This window comes from Capra hircus, unplaced genomic scaffold (assembly GCF_001704415.2).
Source record: "Capra hircus breed San Clemente unplaced genomic scaffold, ASM170441v1, whole genome shotgun sequence".
In the NCBI taxonomy this organism is placed as follows: domain Eukaryota; kingdom Metazoa; phylum Chordata; class Mammalia; order Artiodactyla; family Bovidae; genus Capra; species Capra hircus.
Window position 1 is genome coordinate 1 of NW_017210549.1, and position 17,767 is coordinate 17,767.

Consider the following 17,767-nt stretch of genomic DNA (forward strand, 5'->3'; position numbering starts at 1 on the left):
CCTCACCATTTGGTCCCCCAGTCACCCTCTTCCTCTATGACACAGGGTACAGGATCAAGGCTAAATGCCCTGAGCATCCTGTTCTTTCTAAAGGTCTTTATGACCAGCAACATCACTATACCTGCCCCTCATCCCTGTTGCTCTCACCTCCAGATTATGAGAAGTGTCAGAACTTCATCAACAGCTGTGCTGCTCACGGGCCCCTACCTTTGTAAAGGACTGTGTAGTGGAGAAGGGGCATGCCAGCTGCTCAGCCCTGGGTTAAGTATCAGACCATCAGGCATCCCTGAGGCTGGGCTTAGAGTGTGGAACAAGGCATCTGATCTGCCGCTGGGCCTGCACTTTGGCCTCTACAAGGGTCAGATTACAGACGATGAAGAGGTCGCCAATAGCAGATACTTCTGGCTGGTGAGAAACCCCCTCTTCCCCTGTTCTCTGACCTCCAATCGCTGTGTGGCAGGGTGGGGAGCGGGGACCTCACGTCTACATGCGAGGTTGTGGATGGTGATGACACAGTCAGCTCTGTGTGCTGTGTGCACTGTGCATGAACACGGGACTTCTATCTAAAGATCAGAGGAGAGCTGGGAGCAGCGCAGTAGTACAGGCACACAGAAGTGGCTCCTCCCATGTGGGGCCCTTGCCCTGAGTGGACCAATAGACTCAGACATGGAGGTGATGATTAAGGAGCTTACCACGTGGTCACAACTGGCAGTTGAATCCATGCAGGCTGAACAGCACTGATGACAGCAGAGGGATTCTATTACCTCCCGCCAAAAAATAAAAAGAGAGAGAGAAGTAAGCTTTTAAGTCTTTTTCTGACACTCAGATCACCAAAGGGAGAAACTGCTATGAGTATGTGGATGGAAGGGACCAACTGGATGAGGTGAATGCAATGAGTCTGCAGGTTCTAGAGGATGCTCCTCCCTCAAGCCCCTATCCCTTTCCTCTCCCAACCTGCCTCCCTCAATAGCTTTCACATCTTCTTCCTCTTTTTCCTCCATAACATGCTCTTTCATTATAAAAGACATTAGAAAGAAGAAATAGAAATATAGTATATGCCCTCAAAATATAAATCTCTATGCTGCACAAAACTGAGGTACTTGAAAGCAACTCAAGAAGTCTGGATTCACCAGGGACACTTTAACTCACCTAATTAACACTTACCAAGCACTTTCTACGTTCCATTTTAAACAGTGGAGTTCATTATTGAAGTTCATTACACACAACCCACGTCCTTTTAGAATACTTACTGCAGACAGACATTAAACAATTGGTCTTAGGAATATGTAACTTGAATTTTTCTATTTTTGAAGAACTTCACAGTCCCAGGATAACCTACCATGGGGGATCTTGAGTCCATAGAGAAGCAACCTCCCCAGGCTCAGTTCCAGCGAGAAGTGGGCCCTGAGGCCTGGGAAGGAATGCGGGGCAGGATGGCTATGAGCAGGGCCTTTTACTGAGGGCCTCTTCTTTCATCAGGGGAAGCAGAAAGTGAATAAACTATTATTGTTCTGTGTCTCTAGCTAAGTCAGAATGCTCTCCAAGTTTCCATGGGGCAGGGGCACAAGTGAATGGGACCCTGAATACACATGGGGAGACTGTAGAAAAGCCTTGGGAGAGAAGGCAGGCTGGGGGTGAATGCTGAGGGGTGCTTGCTAGCCTAGAAGCACCAAGTTCTGTGGAATACAAGAGAACTTAATTTAGAGTTTAGAGGAGCTGCAGGTCACCAGTCTTATGACCAGTCTAGGTGGAGACCAGTCTGGAATTGGGCTCTGGAAAATGGCTAATTAGGTAAGGAGACAAAAGCATTCCAGCCAGTAAGAGGAAAAGAAACAGAATCTGGAGATAGGAATTCACACGACGTGATCAAAGGTATGAACAGAAGGTCCCCAAGAGGGTGGTGGGGGCAGTGATGGCCTCAGAGCCTGAAGGCGAGGAGCTGGGTGTGGGTCTGACAGGTGGAAGGAACTCGTTATCTGTGGTTTCATTCCCTTTTCCGACCTCAATCCCAGGTATGTGAACTGTGCCCAGGACGACAAGGAGCAGAATCTGGTGGCCTTCCAGTATCACAGACAGATCTTCTCCTGAACCTGCTGGGTGGTCAGGCCAGGTTGTGAGCTGCTGGTCTGGTACAGGGATGAATATGGCCAGGAGCTCAACATCAAGTAGGGCAGCAGGAGTAAGAGTGAGCTCACAGTCAGGAGAGGTAAGCGCCACCAGTCTTCCAGCACCCTACACCATCCTGGGGAGCTTCCCTGGCCCAGCTCTAAAGCAGAGTACAATCCAGTCTGAAGTCAGTGAAGTCTCAATTAAAATGCCTCAGAAATTGTTTCATTTCATATGACTCTTAGGAAAAAAATTTATATTAAAATGTTAATTCTAATTCATTGTGTGCAAAAAGTATGTAACATCACATTCTGCTGAAAGGCTTAGAGGCAAAAAAGCAAGTTTTCTAGCACCTACCAGCTCTCTCACCTTTAGCTGTTTCTTCCTCATTTCCTCCACATTTCTAAGAAGTGACACATGTACACTGATTTCCATTCAGTCACTGTTTTAGTTCATTGTCAGACAGGGCTCCATGCACTGAAACAGACGGAACTACTGCTCTGGGGTAGCACGTGCTTAATACCAGACAGGGGCTGGTTCTCTGAGGAAAAACAGTCCAGGAAAAGTGCCTCAGATCAGTGTGAGCAGAAGAGGAGTGTGGTGCAGTGATAGCTTATGGTGAACAGTGTTGGATTCGTGATCTCTGAAGAAGAATGTTTAGCTTTAGGACCAGGGACCAGGCTTGATCACTCAAGAGCTTTTGTGTAGCAGAGTTATATTAAAGTATGAAATGGGACAGAAAAAGCTTCTGACATAGACATCAGAAAGGGGATGGAGAGCAAGGGAGCTATATACTTTCAATTGGTTATTAACAATAAATCAAAAGAAGGTCTCAAGTCTGTAAAGGTCTTACCAGACCCGCACTACCACAATATATATTTTTAAGATAACAGGGTTAGAACTAAAAATACAAAGATCTTACCAGACCCAGAGACCAAAGCCTTTGACTGTGTGGATCACAATAAACCGTGGAAAATTCTGAAAGTGATGGGAATTCCAGACCACCTGACCTGCCTCTTGAGAAACCTATATGCAGGTCAGGAAGCAACAGTTAGAACTGGACATGGAACAACAGACTGGTTCCAAATAGGAAAAGGAGTACTTTAAGGCTGCATATTGTCACCCTGCTTATTTAACTTATATGCAGAGTACATCATGAGAAACGCTGGCCTGGAAGAAGCACAAGCTGGAATCAAGATTGCCAGGAGAAATATCAATAACCTCAGATATGCAGATGAAACCACCCTTATGGCAGAAAGTGAAGAGGAACTAAAAAGCCTCTTGATGAAAGTGAAAGAGGAGAATGAAAAAGTTGGCTTAAAGCTCGACATTCAGAAAACTCAGATCATGGCATCTGGTCCCATCATTTCATGGGAAATAGATGGGGAAACAATGGAAACAGTGTCAGACTTTATTTTGGGGGGCTCCAAAATCACTGCAGATGGTACTTGCAGCCATAAAATGAAAAGAGGCTTACTCCTTGGGAGGAAAGTTATGACCAACCTAGATAGCATATTCAAAAGCAGAGATACTACTTTGCCAACAAAGGTCCGTCTAGTCAAGGCTATGGTTTTTCCTGTGGTCATGTATGGATGTGAGAGTTGGACTGTGAAGAAAGCTGAACACCAAAAAATTGATGCTTTTGAACTGTGGTGTTGGAGAAGACTCTTGAGAGTCCCACGGACTGCAAGGAGGTCCAACAAGTCCATCCTAAAGGAGATCAGTCCTGGGTGTTTGTTGGAAGAACTGATGCTAAAGCTGAAACTCCAATACTGTGGCCACCTCATGTGAAGAGTTGACTCATTGGAAAAGACCCTGATGTTGGGAGGGATTGGGGCAGGAGGAGAAGGGGATGACAGAGGATGAGATGTCTGGATGGCATCACCGACTCGATGGACATGAGTCTGAGTGAACTCCGGGAGTTGGTGATGGACAGGGAGGCCTGGTGTGCTGTGACTCATGGGGTCGCAAAGAGTCAGACACTACTGAGTGACTGAACTGAACTGAACCAGACCCACATGGACATCACCAGATGGTCAAAACCAAAATCTACACATGGACATCACCAAATGGTCAATACCAAAATCAGATTGATTATATTCTTTGCAACCAAAGAAGGAGAAGCTCTATACAGTCAGCAAAAACAAGACTGGGAGCTGACTGTGGCTCAGATCATGAACACCTTTTTGCCAAATTCAGACTTAAATTGAAGAAAGTAGGCAAAACCCACTAGACCATTCACATATGACCTAAATCAAATCCCTTACAATTATACAGTGGAAGTGACAAGCAGATTCAAGGGATTAGATCTGATAGACAGAGTGTCTGAAGACCTACGGATGGAGGTTCGTGACATTGTAGAGGAGGCAATGATCAAAACCATCCCCAAAAAACACAAATGCAAAAAGGCAAAATGGTTGTCTGAGGAGGCCTAACAAATAGCTATGAAAAGAAGAGAAGCGAAAGGCAAAGGAGAAAAGGAAAGATATACACATTTGAATGCAGAGTTCCAAAGAATAGCAAGGAGAGATAAGAAAGCCTTCCTCAGTGATCAATGCAAAGAAATAGAGGAAGACAATAGAATGGGAAAGACTAGAGATCTCTTCAAGAAAATTAGAGATACCAAGGGAACATTTCATGCAAAGATTGGCACAATAAAGGACAGAAATGGTATGGACTTAACATAAGCAGAAGATATTAAGAAGAGGTGGCAAGAATATACAGAAGAACTATACAAAAAAGACCTTCATGACACAGATAATCATGATGGTGTGCTCACTCATCTAGAGCCAGACATCTGGAATGCGAAGTCAAGTGGGCCTTAGGAAGCATCACTATGAACAAAGCTAGTGGAGGTGATGGAATTCCAGTTGAGCTGTTTCAAATCCTAAAAGATGATGCTGTTAAAGTGCTGCACTCAATATGCCAGCAAATTTGGAAAATGCAGCAGTAGCCACAGGACTGGAAAAGGTCAATTTTCATTCCAATCCCAAAGAAAGGCAATACCAAAGAATGCTCAAACTACTGCACTCATCTCACATGCTAGCAAAGTAATGCTCAAAATTCTCCAAGCCACGCTTCAACAGTACATAAACCATGAACTTCCAGATATTCAAGCTGGATTTAGAAAGGCAGAGGAACCAGAGATCAAACTGCCAACACCCGTTGGATCATCAAAAAAGCAAGAGAGTTCCAGAAAGATATCTATTTCTGCTTTATTGACTATGCCAAAGCCTTTGACTGTGTGGGTCATAACAAACTGTGGAAAGTTCTTCAAGAGATGGGACTACCAGACCACCTTCCTCCTGAGAAATCTGTATGCAAGTCAAGAAGCAATAGTTAGAATTGGACATGGAACAACAGACTGGTTCCAAATTGATCAAGGGGTACATCAAGGCTGTATATTGTCACCCTGCTTATTTAACTTGTATGCAGAGTACATCATGAGAAATGCTGTGGATGAAGCACAAGCTGGAATCAAAATTGCCAGGAGAAATATCAGTAACCTCAGATATGCAGACGACACCACCCTTATGGCAAAAAGCAAAGAGAACTAAAGAGTCTCTTGATGAAAGTGAACGAGGAGAGTGAAAAAGTTGGTTTAAAACTCAACATTCAGAAAACTAAGATATGGCATCTGGTCCCATCACTTCATGGGAAATAGATGGGGAAACAGTGGCAACAGTGACTGACTTTATTTTGAGGGGCTCCAAAATCACTGCAGATGGTGACTGCAGCCATGAAATTAAAAGACACTTGCTTCTTGGAAGAAAAGTTATGACAAACCTAGACAGCATATTAAAAAGCAAAGATATTACTTTGCCAATAAATGTTGTCTATTCAAACCTATGGTGTTTCCCGTAGTCACGTATGAATGTGAGAGTTTGACTATAAAGAAAGCTGAGCACAGAAGAATTGATGCTTTTGAAGTGTGATGTTGGAGAAGACTCTTGAGAGTCCCTTGGACTGCTAAGGAGATCCAACCAGACACACTTGATGGGAGACAGATCTTGCATGTCAACGCTAAGATGATTAGTGGGCCAGGCCTTACCATGACAAACCAGCTACCTAACCAAAAGCTTCCTCTTTCAGCAGAACCAAAGCCCAAGATCCACCCATGTGCTCCTGCTCTCTGGCCTTCTCCAGTCAGAAATTCTTGAGCCAACATGTCAAATGCAATCACCCCTCTCAGATCCTCCTGAAAACATCTGCAAGAGACCGCCTCCAACCAGAGGATCCCTGCCCAGGCAATCCAAATCAGCAGCAGCAATATTCTGATCTACACAGCCGGAGTGACAAACCTGAGAGTTGAGAGTCCAAGGAAAAGCCCCAACCTTTGCTGAAAAGCATAAGGCTGAGGAGGATTTCAAGGGCCTCTTCCTACTCATCCAGAGGACAAATGGGGGGTTTCAGGGTGCACAAGAGAATGAGAGAAGAGCCCAGCACAGGCAAGGAAGTGAGTCCAGAGGACACAGGCAAATTATTCATGGGGGAAGGAGTCTCAAGAATTATGAGTCAAGTATGGAGACTGTGGGTAAGGCTCTAAGGATAGATCAAGTCTCATGATGCACCAGAGGACACACACAGGGGAGAATCCCTATGTTTGCAGGGAATATGAGTGAAGCTTCAGTGAGAAGTCAAGTCTCATTAAGCACCAGAGGACACACACAGGGGAGAAGCCCTATGTCTGCAGGGAGTGTTGGCAAAGCTTCGGTCGGAAGTCAACTCTCATCACACACCAAAGGATACACACAAGGGAGAAGCCCTGTGTTTGCAGGGAGTGTGGGCGAAGCTTCAGTAAGAAGTCAACTCTCATCACACATCAAAGGACACACAGGGCAGAAGCCTTGTTTGCAGGGAGTGTGAGTGAAGCTTCAGTGTGAATTCACATCTCATCCAGCACCAGAGGACAGACACAGGGGAGAAGCCCTATGTTTGCAGAGAGTGTGGGTGAAGCTTCAGTCAGAAGTCACATCTCATCACACACCAGAGGACACACACACGGGAGAAGCCCTGTGCTTTTAGGGAGGGTGAGTGAATCATTACCAATAAACACATCTTAGCCACAGGAGGATTACTGCAGCCACCACATACCTCAGCTCTGACGGGGCCTCAGAGGAGGTCTGTGACCCATCACAGTCCCGGAGAGTGTGACCCGGAGAGTGTGATGAGAGACTTCCTTGGTGGTCCAGCGGCTAAGACTCCATGCTCCCAATGCCAAGACCTATGTTCAACGGAACTAGGTCCCACATGCTGCAATTAAGACCTAGCACAGCCAAATAAATAAATAATTTTTGTTAAAGAAAGAGTATGATGAGCACAGAACTAATTGATCAAACAGACTTTCCACATTCATGACATGAGAGGAGGTAGGTAAACAGCAGAGGGTTTCTTTAGTGTTCTGGAGATGTTCATGCCAATTCCCTTCATGGTTTTTTTAACTCCTCTTCTAATAAATTTTGTCTCCAAACAAATCTGAAGCCCAGTCTACATACCTCATTCTCCCATTATTACTGAGAGTATTGGGGTCCAGTGGGAGCTGAACCCCCAGGAAGGCATAAGTCTGGAGTCAACTCAGACTGGACACTAGGTCACTGGACAGTCAGTTCCTGGTTCATGGAGAGGAGTCTAGGGTTTGAGACAGACTCACCAGGGAAAGGAATTCCCTGGTCTCCTGGGAAGTGTGGTCTTTCCTCCTAATAGACCTCCACTATTCTTTGGCCTCTCCTGGTTCCCCTCAGGTTTCCTCTGACTTCTGTAGCCTCAGAGGTGAAGGCCACATGGACGTGTGTGCATGCATGCATGCGTGTGTGCGTACATGTGTGCCTGGCTCAGTCTGGGCCATCTGGTCTCCTTCACTCAGTCTTTGCTCCTCCCTCAGGGTCATCACAGCACCTGAACTCCAGATTCAGACACAGTGGGCCAATTCTCAGCCTTGCCCTCACCAGCTGTGTGACCTGGGGCAAGGTGCTCAACTTCTCTGTGCCTCTATTCTAATCTGTGATACAGGATGGGAGCACCAGCGTTTGAATCTGATGCGTAAGTACAGGCAGAATCTGGCTGAGAATGCAAGCCCTGCTTTTGCTGTTCTTTGTTATATCCTGCATGTCCTTCAACATCCACATCCTCCAGGTCTTCAGAGCTAGACAAGGAAGGGGCCATTCAGGCACTCAGCTGTCCTGATGAGGTGTGAGGTCAGGGATGCTAAGGGAAGGTGACCTCCCTTCCCACTACTGCCGTTCCTGCTGAGCCAGGCAGTCCCAGAGCCCCTCCACACAGCCAGGCAGTGCTGACAATCGCCCACCCTGCCAGGAATGGAGCCCGGAGCCACATATGCAGGAACCGGATGACCGAGTGTCTCAGAACCTCCCTGCCCACCCCTCATCCCCCCCCCCCACATGGAGTGTCCTTGAAGCCCACACAGCAGCTTCTCTAATGCACAGGCCTTGTACCTGAGCCCACGTGCTTCAGATGGACATGAGTTTGAGTGAACTCCAGGAGTTGGTGATGGACAGGGAGGCCTAGCGTGATGCGATTCATGGGGTCACGAAGAGTCGGACACGACTGAGCAACTGAACTGAACTGAACTGACTGATGCATAATTGAATCACATATCTGTACTGCTGAAGCAAACACATCAGAAATTAAGGATATTCCAACATAAAATAACAAGGCAATTAAAGACTATTTTTGGGGGCTCAAAAATCACTGCAGATGGTGATTGCAGCCATGAAATTAAAAGACGCTTACTCCTTGGAAGGAAAGTTATGACCAACCTAGATAGCATATTCAAAAGCAGAGACATTACTTTGCCAACAAAGGTCCGTCTAGTCAAGGCTATGGTTTTTCCAATGGTCATGTATGGATGTGAGAGTTGGACTGTGAAAAAAGGTGAGCACCGAAGAATTGATGCTTTTGAACTGTGGTGTTGGAGAAGACTCTTGAGAGTCCCTTGGACTGAAAGGAGATCCAACCAGTCCATTCTAAAGGAGATCAGTCCTGGGTGTTCTTTGGAAGGACTGATGCTAAAGCTGAAACTCCAGTACTTTGGTCACCTCATGTGAAGAGTTGACTCATTGGAAAAGACTTTGATGCTGGGAGGGATTAGGGGCAGGAGGAGAAGGGGACGACAGAGAATGAGATGGCTGGATGGCATCATCGACTCGATGGACGTGAGTGTGAGTGAACTCCGGGAGTTGGTGATGGACAGGGAGGCCTGGCGTGCTGTGATTCATGGGGTTGCAGAGTCGGACACGACTGAGCGACTGAACTGAACTGAACTGAAAAAAAGAATGGGGCCTGAAGAAGGGCTGCTCCCTTGTGGCCTTTCAATTTAACAACATCCAAAAAGTAGTGCCACTTGGTATTTAATATGCACAAGGATCAAGGGGCAGTAAGTAAAAAACATCTACCTTCGAGAAACATCCTAGGTGCTATCATTGAAAAAAGAATTCAAAACAAGACAGGTGTTCAAGTGGCCAATTTCAAAAAGTAAGTTAACTCACACCCTTTAAAAGAATCACATGAAAAAATGCCAACATCACTAAATTAAACCAGAGACATGCAAACCAAAACTACAATGAGGTATTTCCTCACATGGTTCACAATGGCCATTGTCCAAAAGTCAACAAATAATAAATGCCAGAGAAAGTGTGGAAAAAGGGATCCCTCCTGCGGGGGACTGCCCTTGAAGGTTAAGTCTTGGGAGCTGCTCGGCGTTATGCAGAGCCTTAGGCACGTCCCTAAGCTCCCTGTCCCGCCCCCCTGAAGAATTTACTACCCTTAAGGCTCCGGACGTCTCGGTCTTGCAACATTTCATAGAAGATAGATTAGCTTATTGATAGAAGATAGATTATCTATTTGTGATCTGCACACAATGGTAAGGGTCTTGTGATTGTATCTGGAGATTAATATACAATCTTGTGAATGTCAGAAGTCACGTACTTTATCCTATATATACTGCAGCACAATAAAGGAAGGCATCAGCCATTTTGGTCTGATCCTCTCAACCCCATCTTTTGTCTCTCTCTTATTTTTCTTAGCGGGGACGCTCCGTTCTCTCCCTGTGCAGGTGCGACTCTTGCTTGTGCTGGCCGCGGCAGGTGGCGCCCAACGTGGGGCTCGATTTCGACAGTTTTCCTCGCCACTACTCTTATTAGCTAAAAAGAGTGAGTATATACGTATACAAGTGAATTTAAATTGAGGAGGAGTAGTAAGGTATATAGTTGAGAGTATAAATATGGGACAGACGCATAGTCGTCAATTGTTTGTACATATGTTATCTGTAATGTTGAAACATCGGGGAATTACTGTTTCCAAACCTAAATTAATCAATTTTCTTTCATTTATTGAGGAAGTTTGCCCTTGGTTCCCCAGAGAAGGTACAGTAAATTTAGAAACATGGAAAAAGGTAGGGGAACAAATTCGGGCTCATTATACTCTACATGGCCCTGAAAAGGTGCCTGTTGAAACTTTATCCTTTTGGACACTAATTCGTGATTGTCTGGACTTTGATAATGATGAATTAAAACGTTTAGAAAATTTATTGAAACAGGAAGAAAATCCTCTACATGTTCCTGATCCGGAACCCAGGTATGCTGTTCCCAAGGGAGTTGAAGGCGACCCTCCGTTTTCTAAATTATCGCGTCCTTCAGATAATGATGATTCACTTTCATCCACAGATGAGGCGGAATTAGACGAAGAAGCTGCTAAATACCATCAAGAAGATTGGGGTTTTTTAGCACAAGAAAAGGGGGCATCAACATCTAAAGATGATTTGATTGAATGTTTAAAAAACCTCACTGTTGCTTTACAGAGTTCAGGAATTAAGCTTCCCATTAGCAACTCTAAATCTCCTTCTGCTCCGCCTCTGCCCCCTGCCTATGCTCCTTCCATTATAGCAGGTCTCGATCCCCCTCCGGGGCCTCCTCCTCCTCCTCCTCCTCCATCTGAGATTGTGTCTCCGCTGCAAAAGGCATTGAAACAAGCACAACGACTTGGTGAGGTCGTCTCCGACTTTTCTTTTGCTTTTCCTGTCTTTGAAAATAACAACCAGCGTTTTTATGAAGCGCTGCCTTTTAAACAATTAAAAGAGTTAAAGATTGCTTGCTCACAATACGGTCCTACCGCTCCATTCACTATTGCTATGATAGAAAGTTTGGGTACTCAAAATCTACCCCCAAATGATTGGAAACAAATAGCTAGGGCCTGTCTTTCGGGGGGAGATTATTTACTATGGAAATCTGAATATGCTGAACAGTGTGCTCGTATAGCCGATGTCAATCAGCAACAAGGTATACAAACTTCCTACGAAATGTTGGCTGGTGAAGGTGCTTTCCAGGCTACTAATACTCAACTTAACTTTTTACCTGGTGCATATCCACAAATATCAAATGCGGCTCGACAGGCATGGAAAAAACTTCCTAACTCTAGTATTAAGACAGAAGATCTCTCAAAAGTCCGACAGGGACCTGATGAGCCTTATCAGGACTTCGTGGCACGGCTCTTAGACGCTATAGGTAAGATAATGTCAGATGAAAAGGCTGGGATGGTATTTGCAAAACAATTGGCTTTTGAAAACGCTAATTCTGCCTGTCAAGCTGCTTTACGACCTTATAGAAAAAAGGGAGATCTGTCTGATTTTATTCGCATTTGTGCTGATATTGGACCCCCTACATGCAAGGTATTGCTATGGCAGCGGCATTACAAGGAAAAAGCATTAAAGAGGTACTTTTTCAGCAACAAGCCAAGAACAAGAAAGGATATCAAAAGTCAGGTAATTCGGGTTGCTTTGTTTGTGGTCAGCCTGGCCATCGGGCTGCAGTGTGCCCTCAAAAACGACAAATCCCTGCTAATACTCCTAATTTATGCCCACGATGTAAAAAGGGGAAGCATTGGGCCCGGGATTGTCGTTCCAAAACGGATGTTCAAGGTAATCCTTTACCCCCGGTTTCGGGAAACTGGGTGAGGGGCCAGCCCCTGGCCCGAAACAATGTTATGGGGCAACACTGCAGGTTCCAAAAGAACCATTGCAGACCTCTGTCGAGCCACAAGAGGCAGCGCAGGATTGGACCTCTGTGCCACCTCCTACACAGTATTAACACCCGAGATGGGGGTTCAAACCCTTGCCACAGGAGTGTTTGGGCCTTTACCTCCAGGAACTGCTGGATTGCTTTTAGGGCGCAGCAGTGCGTCTTTAAAAGGAATACTTATTCATCCTGGTGTGATTGACTCTGATTATACAGGAGAGATAAAAATATTAGCCTCCGCTCCTAACAAAATTATTGTGATTAATGCAGGACAACGTATAGCTCAACTTCTTTTAGTTCCATTAGTTATACAAGGAAAAACAATTAACCGAGATCGTCAAGAAAGAGGCTTCGGGTCCTCTGACGCCTATTGGGTGCAAAATGTTACCGAGGCACGACCAGAACTTGAGCTACGCATTGATGGTAAGCTTTTCCGCGGAGTGCTTGATACAGGGGCCGATATTAGCGTTATTTCTGAAAAATACTGGCCTACTACATGGCCTAAACAAATAGCTATTTCCACTCTTCAGGGTATTGGCCAAACTACCAATCCAGAACAAAGTTCGTCCCTTCTTACTTGGAGGGATAAAGATGGCCATACAGGCCAATTTAAGCCTTATATTCTGCCCCATCTTCCAGTTAATCTATGGGGGCGTGATATATTAAGCAAAATGGGTGTTTATTTATATAGTCCTTCACCCACCGTAACAGAATTAATGTTGGATCAGGGCTTACTCCCAAACCAAGGTTTGGGTAAACAACATCAAGGCATCATTTTACCCCTTGATTTAAAATCTAATCAAAGTCGAAAGGGCTTGGGGTGTTTTCCCTAGGGACCTCTGATTCTCCTGTGACACATGCCGATCCTATTGATTGGAAATCTGAGGAACCGGTATGGGTCGATCAGTGGCCCCTAACACAAGAGAAACTTTCTGCCGCACAACAGCTGGTGCAGGAACAGCTGAGACTTGGGCATATTGAACCCTCTACCTCTGCGTGGAATTCCCCAATTTTTGTTATTAAAAAGAAGTCGGGAAAATGGAGATTGCTACAAGACCTTCGTAAGGTAAATGAAACAATGATGCATATGGGAGCCCTACAACCTGGGTTGCCCACTCCTTCCGCTATACCTGACAAATCCTATATCATTATTATAGATTTAAAAGATTGTTTTTACACTATTCCTCTTGCACCTCAAGATTGTAAAAGATTTGCCTTTAGTTTGCCCTCTGTTAATTTTAAAGAACCTATGCAACGCTATCAATGGAGAGTCCTCCCACAAGGAATGACTAATAGCCCTACGTTATGTCAAAAATTTGTTGCTACAGCATTAGCTCCCGTTCGTCAACGTTTTCCTCAGTTATATTTAGTTCATTATATGGATGATATATTACTAGCTCATGCTGACGAACATCTATTGTATCAAGCTTTTTCTATTCTAAAGAAACACTTGAGTCTTAATGGTCTTGTCATAGCTGATGAAAAAATTCAAACTCATTTTCCCTATAATTATTTGGGTTTCTCCTTATATCCTCGCGTTTATAATACCCAATTAGTAAAATTACAGACTGACCATTTAAAAACTCTAAATGATTTCCAAAAACTTCTAGGAGACATTAATTGGATACGCCCTTATTTAAAACTACCCACTTATACCTTGCAGCCTTTATTTGATATCCTTAAAGGTGACTCTGACCCTGCGTCACCCCGAACACTTTCTTCAGAAGGACGATCAGCCTTACAATCAATAGAAGAAGCTATTAGACAACAACAGATTACTTATTGTGATTACCAACGGCCATGGGGTTTGTATATACTTCCTACCCCTCGAGCACCCACAGGGGTTCTTTATCAAGATAAACCTTTGCGATGGATATATCTATCTGCTACTCCAACTAAACATCTGCTCCCTTACTATGAGCTTGTTGCAAAAATTGTAGCAAAAGGACGTCATGAGGCCATCCAATATTTTGGTATAGAACCCCCTTTCATTTGTATTCCTTATGCTTTAGAACAACAAGATTGGCTTTTTCAATTTTCAGATAATTGGTCTATAGCTTTTGCAAACTACCCAGGACGGATTACTCATCATTATCCTTCTGATAAATTGTTACAATTTGCTAGCTTTCATGCCTTTATTTTTCCAAAAATAGTTCGCCGACAACCCATTCCTGAAGCGACACTTATATTTACAGATGGATCTTCTAATGGTACTGCAGCTTTAATTATTAACCATCAAACTTATTATGCACATACCAGTTTCTCTTCTGCCCAGGTTGTGGAATTATTTGCAGTCCATCAAGCATTGCTAACTGTATCCACTTCCTTCAATTTATTTACAGACAGCTCCTATGTGGTCGGTGCCCTACAGATGATTGAAACTGTTCCAATTATCGGCACAACCTCTCCTGAAGTTCTTAACTTATTTAAATTAATTCAACAGGCCCTCCACCGTCGTCAATACCCGTGTTTCTTTGGGCATATTCGTGCGCATTCCACCCTTCCTGGTGCCTTAGTACAAGGCAATCACACTGCGGACGTTCTTACTAAACAGGTGTTTTTTCAATCAGCTATCGATGCAGCCCAAAAATCTCATAACTTACATCATCAAAATAGTCATTCTTTACGGTTACAATTTAAGATTTCCCGCGAAGCTGCACGACAAATCGTAAAATCTTGCTCTACCTGTCCTCAATTCTTTGTTCTCCCTCAATATGGTATTAACCCTCGAGGTTTACGCCCTAATCATCTCTGGCAAACAGATGTCACTCACATTCCTCAATTTGGACGTCTTAAATATGTTCATGTCTCTATTGACACCTTTTCTCATTTTCTCATGGCCTCCCTTCATACTGGAGAATCAACTCGTCATTGTATTCAACATTTGCTCTTTTGCTTCTCTATTTCAGGAATTCCACACACCCTTAAAACAGATAATGGACCCGGTTATACTAGCCCGCTCTTTTCAACGTTTTTGTCTTTCCTTCCAAATCCATCATAAAACAGGAATTCCCTATAACCCACAGGGACAAGGTATTGTGGAACGAGCCCATCAGCGTCTCAAACATCAACTATTAAAACAAAAAAAGGGAATGACTTGTATAGCCCCTCACCGCATAATGCCTTGAATCATGCTCTTTATGTTCTAAATTTTTTAACTCTAGACGCAGAAGGCAATTCAGCAGCCCAACGTTTTTGGGGAGAACAGTCCTCATGCAAAAAACCACTCGTACGATGGAAAGATCCACTTACCAATCTGTGGTATGGGCCAGACCCTGTATTAATATGGGGACACGGGCATGTTTGTGTTTTTCCACAGGATGCCGAAGCGCCGCGCTAGATCCCGGAGAGGCTGGTACGCGCGGCGGAGGAACTCCCTGACACATCAAATGCACCACATGACACTGAGCGAGCCCACGAGTGAGCTGCCTACCCAAAGGCAGATTGAGGCGTTGATGCGATATGCTCAGAATGAGGCTCATGTACAACCTCCGGTGACGCCTACCAATATACTGATCATGTAATTATTATTGTTACAGCGGATACAAAACGGGGCGGCTGCGGCTTTTTGGGCATACATTCCCGATCCACCTACGATTCAATCATTAGGATGGGATAAAGAAGTAGTACCTGTCTATGTCAATGATACAAGTCTTTTGGGAGGAAAATCAGATATTCATATTTCTCCCCAGCAAGCTAATATCTCTTTTTATGGTCTTACTACACAATATCCTATGTGCTTTTCTTATCAATCACAACATCCCCACTGTATACAGGTGTCAGCTGATATATCTTATCCTCGAGTGACTATTTCTGGCATTGATGAAAAAACCGAAAAAAGATCATACCGTCACGGAACCGGACCTCTCGACATTCCGTTTTGCGACAAACATCTAAGCATCGGCATAGGAATAGACACTCCTTGGACTTTATGTCGAGCCCGGGTTGCGTCAGTGTACAACATCAACAACGCCGATGCCACCCTTTTATGGGATTGGGCACCTGGGGGAACACCTGATTTCCCTGAAAATCGAGGACAGCATCCACCCATTTTCTCTGTAAACACTGCTCAAGTATATCAAACAGAACTGTGGAAACTCTTGGCTGCTTTTGGTCATGGCAATAGTCTATATTTACAATCCAATATTAGTGGGAGTAAATATGGTAATGTAGGAGTTACAGGGTTTTTATATCCCAGAGCTTGTGTCCCTTATCCATTCATGCTGATACAAGGCCATGTGGAAATAACACTGTCATTGAATATTTATCATTTGAATTGTTCTAATTGCATACTTACCAATTGCATAAGAGGTGTTGCTAAAGGAGAACAAGTTATAATAGTAAAACAACCTGCTTTTGTAATGTTACCTGTTGAAATAACTGAAGCTTGGTATGACGAGACTGCTTTAGAATTGCTACAACGCATTAACACGGCTCTTAGCCGCACTGAAAGAAGTGTGAGCCTGATTGTTCTGGTATAGTATCTTTAATCACCCTTATAGCAAATGCTGTCACCGCTTCTGTATCTTTAGCACAATCCATTCAAGCTGCTCATACTGTAGATTCCTTGTCATATAATGTTACTAAAGTAATGGGAACACAAGAAGATATAGATAGAAAAATAGAAGATAGACTATCAGCTTTATATGATGTGGTTAGAGTTCTAGGAGAACAAGTTCAGAGCATTAGTTTCCGCATGAAAATCCAATGTCATGCTAATTATAAGTGGATTTGTGTTACAAAAAAGGCTTATAATGCATCTGATTTTCCGTGGGATAAGGTGAAAAAACATCTACAAGGAATATGGTTTAATACTAATGTGTCTCTAGATCTATTGCAGTTGCATAATGAAATTCTTAATATTGAAAATTCTCCAAAAGCTACTTTGAATATAGCTGATACTGTTGATAATTTTTTACAAAATTTATTTTCTAACTTCCCTAGCCTTCATTCACTGTGGCGTAGCATAATTGCTGTGGGCGCGGTTCTGACTGTTGTGCTTATATTGATTTGTTTAGCTCCTTGCCTTATTCGTAGCATTGTTAAAGAATTTTTACATATGAGAGTTCTGATACATAAAAACATGTTGCAACACCGACATCTTATGGAGCTTTTAAAAAATAAAGAGAGGGGAGCTGCGGGGGACTGCCCGTGAAGGGTTAAGTCTTGGGAGCTGCTCGGCGTTATGCAGAGCCTTAGGCACGTCCCTAAGCTCCCTGTCCGCGCCCCCCTGAAGAATTTACTACCCTTAAGGCTCCGGACGTCTCGGTCTTGCAACATTTCATAGAAGATAGATTAGCTTATTGATAGAAGATAGATTATCTATTTGTGATCTGCACACAATGGTAAGGGTCTTGTGATTGTATTGGAGATTAATACAATCTTGTGAATGTCAGAAGTCACGTACTTTATCCTATATATACTGCAGCACAATAAAGGAAGGCATCAGCCATTTTGGTCTGATCCTCTCAACCCCATCTTTGTCTCTCTCTTATTTTTTCTTAGCGGGGACGCTCCGTTCTCTCCCTGTGCAGGTGCGACTCTTGCTTGTGCTGGCCGCGGCACAATGTTAGTAGAAAAATTAGAACAGCTATGAAGAATAGGGTGGCAGGGGTTTTTTTAGATATGGTAAT

General features: G+C 44.0%; 1 pseudogene; it reads left to right on the forward strand.

Moving 5' to 3' along the window:
• The first annotated feature begins 153 nt into the window (after positions 1 to 153).
• LOC108635167 lies at positions 154 to 6,930 on the forward strand (annotated as a pseudogene).
• The last annotated feature ends 10,837 nt before the right edge of the window (positions 6,931 to 17,767 follow it).